Source organism: Salvelinus alpinus, chromosome 6 (assembly GCF_045679555.1).
Source record: "Salvelinus alpinus chromosome 6, SLU_Salpinus.1, whole genome shotgun sequence".
NCBI classification, from domain to species: domain Eukaryota; kingdom Metazoa; phylum Chordata; class Actinopteri; order Salmoniformes; family Salmonidae; genus Salvelinus; species Salvelinus alpinus.
In genome coordinates, this window is record NC_092091.1 from 96,911,085 (window position 1) to 96,916,805 (window position 5,721).

Below are 5,721 nucleotides of genomic sequence, written 5' to 3' on the forward strand. Positions count from 1 at the left end.
CAACTGCTGCGCCTGTGATTTGCGTCATTGTTTTTTTCCTCCGACGACAGAAGACATCGCGTCCCTGTCTTTCTGCTGGTGCAATGAGTAGATGCGGCCACACTGTGGTGATGTTGTATCACGTTACTCCACCGTGAACAAACTGTAAACAATGATCATCAGAAAGGCCGTTTGTCACCAATTCTCTCTACTTCCGCCCAAAGTGTGCTGGAAGAGCGGCGTTAACTTCATCTAGCTAGCCCATGCCTCTACCAAACCCAATTATAGTAGCAGGGTTGTTCCACCAATTCTAGTATCAGGGTTGTTCCACCAATTCCAGTAGCAGGGTTGTTCCACCAATTCTAGTAGCAGGGTTGTTCTAGTAGCAGGGTTGTTCCAGTAGCAGGGTTGTTCCAGTAGCAGGGTTGTTCCAGTAGCAGGGTTGTTCCAGTAGCAGGGTTGTTCCAGTAGCAGGGTTGTTCCACCAATTCTAGTAGCAGGGTTGTTCCACCAATTCCAGTAGCAGGGTTGTTCCAGTAGCAGGGTTGTTCCACCAATTCCAGTATCAGGGTTGTTCCACCAATTCCAGTATCAGGGTTGTTCCACCAATTCCAGTAGCAGGGTTGTTCCACCAATTCTAGTAGCAGGGTTGTTCCACCAATTCTAGTAGCAGGGTTGACTGGAACAGGGATGACCGTAACAGGGTTGACGATTTCATCTTAAATCATCCATACCTCCTTGTGACAGGGGAAATGGAAGCTTGTTGTGTGCAACAGGGAGGGGCAATTGAATCCCAGTTACACCCCCCAAAACATAATGAAACTGTTAAAACATGTCTAGCCTGTCGTTCCACTCGAACCACTCAGTTTCCCACCACCAAACACCAGAACATGTCAGAAAACATTAGAACCAGTTCCCCTGCTTCCACTCTGTGATTAGGTTCAATATTACAACTATTAATATTAAAATGAGAGTTCATTTCACATAACAGGGTTGACCTTAAAATAAGGGACATTTGTATATATATATATATATATATATTTTATTTTTATTTTTATGAAAGTTTTTCAAATCAATTTTTATTGGTTACATGCGCCGAATACAACAGGTGTAAACTCTACAGTGACGTGCTTGGAAGTGTTAGGTTCCTAAATGATATATACAAAACAGGAAGTGTTAGGATCCTAAATGATATATACAAAACAGGAAGTGTTAGGTTCCTAAATGATATACACAAAACAGGAAGTGTTAGGATCCTAAATGATATATACAAAACAGGAAGTGTTAGGATCCTAAATGATATACACAAAACAGGAAGTGTTAGGATCCTAAATGATATACACAAAACAGGAAGTGTTAGGTTCCTAAATGATATATACAAAACAGGAAGTGTTAGGATCCTAAATGATATACACAAAACAGGAAGTGTTAGGATCCTAAATGATATATACAAAACAGGAAGTGTTAGGATCCTAAATGATATACACAAAACAGGAAGTGTTAGGATCCTAAATGATATACACAAAACAGGAAGTGTTAGGATCCTAAATGATATACACAAAACAGGAAGTGTTAGGATCCTAAATGATATACACAAAACAGGAAGTGTTGGGATCCTAAATGATATACACAAAACAGGACGTGTTAGGATCCTAAATGATATACACAAAACAGGAAGTGTTAGGATCCTAAATGATATACACAAAACAGGAAGTGTTAGGATCCTAAATGATATACACAAAACAGGAAGTGTTAGGATCCTAAATGATAAACACAAAACAGGAAGTGTTAGGATCCTAAATGATATACACAAAACTTAGCTTGTCTTTATTGCTATTAAAAATCTGATATTGAATTCTCCATGTGGTCTATATTAAAAGGACATTGCGTTGAATATAACAGGCTTTTAAATTCAATATTGGTGCACAATTTCTACCTAAAATATCAAAGGGACAAAAGGCAGTCATTTGATGGAACGACCCAGCTACTGCTTTACATAGGATGAACTTTGACCCCAGACACTGATAATATACTGTATCATAATAACAATAATAGGCCATTTAGCAGAAGCTTCTTTCCAAAGCGACTTACAGTCATGCTGCATCCATTACACTGATCTAAGGTCATTAAAAGGTTTTTAAGGTAAGAGAGAGAGATGGAGGGATAGAGGGATAGATGGAGAGATGGAGAGATGGAGAGATGGAGGGTTAGATGGAGAGATGGAGGGATGGAGAGATGGAGGGAAAGAGGGATAGAGGGTTAGATGGAGGGATGGAGGGAGAGATGGAGGGAAAGAGGGAGAGATGGAGAGATAGAGGGATAGAGGGATAGATGGAGGGATAGAGGGATAGAGGAGAGGAGGGAAAGAGGGAGAGATGGAGGGAGAGATGGAGGGAAAGAGGGATAGAGGGTTAGATGGAGGGATGGAGAGATGGATGGAGAGATGGAGGAAAAGAGGGATAGAGGGTTAGATGGAGGGATGGAGGGTTAGATGAGAGATGGAGGGAGAGATGGAGGGATGGAGGGTTAGATGGAGAGATGGAGGGAGAGATGGAGGGAAAGAGGGATAGAGGGTTAGATGGAGAGATGGAGGGAGAGATGGAGAGATGGAGGGTTAGATGGAGAGATGGAGAGATGGAGGGAGAGATGGAGGAAAAGAGGGAGAGGTGGAGAGATAGAGGGATAGTTGGAGAGATAGAGGGATAGAGGGTTAGATGGAGGGAAAGAGGGATAGATGGAGGGATAGAGGGATAGATGGAGAGATAGAGGGATAGATGGAGAGATGGAGAGATAGAGGGATAGAGGGTTAGATGGAGAGATGGAAAGATGGAGAGATGGAGAGATGGAGAGATAGAGGGTTCGATATAGAGGGTTAGATGGAGAGATGGAGGGAAAGAGGGAGAGATGGAGGGAGAGATGAAGGGAGAGATGGAGAGATGGAGGGAGAGATGGAGGGATAGAGGGTTAGATGGAGGGAAAGAGGGATAGCTGGAGGGATAGAGGGATATAGGGAGGGAAAGAGGGAGAGATGGAGGGAGAGATGGAGGGATAGATGGAGGGAAAGAGGGATAGATGGAGGGAAAGAGGGATAGAGGGATAGATGGAGAGATAGAGGGATAGATGGAGAGATGGAGAGATATAGGGTTAGATGGAGAGATGGAGAGATAGAGGGTTAGATGGAGAGATGGAGAGATGGAGAAATAGAGGGTTAGATATAGAGGGTTAGATGGAGAGATGGAGAGATGGAGGGAAAGAGGGAGAGATGGAGGGAGAGATGAAGGGAGAGATGGAGAGATGGAGGGAAAGAGGGAGATATGGAGGGATAGAGGGTTAGATGGAGGGAAAGAGGGATAGATGGAGGGATAGAGGGATAGAGGGAGGGAAAGAGGGAGAGATGGAGGGAGAGATGGAGGGATAGAGGGAGAGATAGAGGGATAGATGGAGAGATGGAGAGAGAGGGTTAGAGGGAGGGAAAGAGGGAGAGATGGAGGGATAGATGGAGGGAAAGAGGGATAGAGGGATAGATGGAGAGATAGAGGGTTAGAGGGTTAGATGGAGAGATGAAGGGAGAGATGGAAGGATGTTTTTAAAATGTTCTTTCCGTAACACTTCTGTGAACAGTGGCCTGTCTATCACACCCTAGTGAGGGGCCTGTCTATCACACCCTAGTGAGGGGTGTGTCTAACATAAAGGCCTGCATTGTCCCAGCCACAGCTCTGAACTGTGTGTCATGTCAACATGTCTGCTTATTCAGGAAACACACACACACACACACACACACACACACACACACACACACACACACACACACACACACACACACACACACACACACACACACACACACACACACACACACACACACACACACACACACACACACACACACACACACACACACACACACACACACACACACACTGTCATTCCACAAGGCATTGTTTGACAGGGCAGTGCTAAGTGCAGTGTGTGTGTGGTCATTCCTGTAGACATTGTTTGACAGGGCAGTGCAGTGTGTGTGTGGTCATTCCTGTAGACATTGTTTGACAGGGCAGTGCTGTGTGTGTGTGGTCATTCCTGTAGACATTGTTTGACAGGGCAGTGTTAAGTGCAGTGTGTGTGTGGTCATTCCTGTAGACATTGTTTGACAGGGCAGTGCTGTGTTAGAGAGAGAACTAAGATAGGTTTGTTGTTCAGACTAAGATTTGGTACTAAACTACAGCATATCTGGGAAAGACGGGGAGAGAGAGAGAGAGATCTAGAGAGAGAGATGGAGGGGGGGGTTAAGAGAGTGAAAGCGACAAAGAGACAGAGAAAGACAGAGAGAGAACAAGAAAGAGAGAGAACGAGAGACAGCAAATGAGAGAGAGAGAGACTTAACAACAGGAAGAGAGGAGTAGCTTGTATTCTGACAGGAAGTGTTTGGATGTGTTAGGATCCTAAATGATATAACAGGAAGTGTTTGGATGTGTTAGGATCCTAAATGATATAACAGGAAGTGTTTGGATGTGTTAGGATCCTAAATTATATAACAGGAAGTGTTTGGATGTGTTAGGATCCTAAATTATATAACAGGAAGTGTTTGGATGTGTTAGGATCCTAAATGATATAACAGGAAGTGTTTGGATGTGTTAGGATCCTAAATGATGTAACAGGAAGTGTTTGGATGTGTTAGGATCCTAAATGATATAACAGGAAGTGTTTGGATGTGTTAGGATCCTAAATGATATAACAGGTAGTGTTTGGATGTGTTAGGATCCTAAATGATATAACAGGAAGTGTTTGGATGTGTTAGGATCCTAAATGATATAACAGGAAGTGTTTGGATGTGTTAGGATCCTAAATGATATAACAGGAAGTGTTTGGATGTGTTAGGATCCTAAATGATATAACAGGAAGTGTTTGGATGTGTTAGGATCCTAAATAATATAACAGGAAGTGTTTGGATGTGTTAGGAATCTAAATGATATATATAACAGGAAGTGTTAGGATCCTAAATGATATATATAACAGGAAGTGTTTGGATGTGTTAGGATCCTAAATGATATAACAGGAAGTGTTTGGATGTGTTAGGATCCTAAATGATATAACAGGAAGTGTTTGGATGTGTTAGGAATCTAAATGATATATATAACATGAAGTGTTAGGATCCTAAATGATGTATATAACAGGAAGTGTTAGGATCCTAAAAGCTATTTTTTTGTCCATTCAAATATTATCAAATTGATCAGAAATACAGTGTAGACATTGTTAATGTTGTAAATGACTATTGTAGCTGGAAACGGCTGATTTTTAATGGAATATCTACATTGGCGTACAGAGGCCCATTATCAGCAACCATCACTCCTGTGTTCCAATGGCACATTGTGTGAGCTAATCCAAGTTTATCATTTTAAAAGGCTAATTGATCATTAGAAAACCCTTTCGGGGCGGCAGGTAGCCTAGTGGTTAGAGCGTTGGACCAGTAACCGAAAGGTTGCAAGATCAAATCCCCCGAGCTGACGAGGTAAAAATCTGTTGTTCCGCCCCTGAACAAGGCAGTTAACCCACTGTTCCCCCGTAGGCCGTCATTGTAAATAAGAATTTGTTCTTAACTGATTTGCCTAGTTACATAAAGGTTCAAATGTGCTTTTCTTTCTAAAACACTGAAATGTCTAAGAGACCCCAAACTCTTGAACAGCCGTGTATATATAAACAGGAAGTGTTTGGATCCTAAATGATATGAGAGATCAGATAACTGTT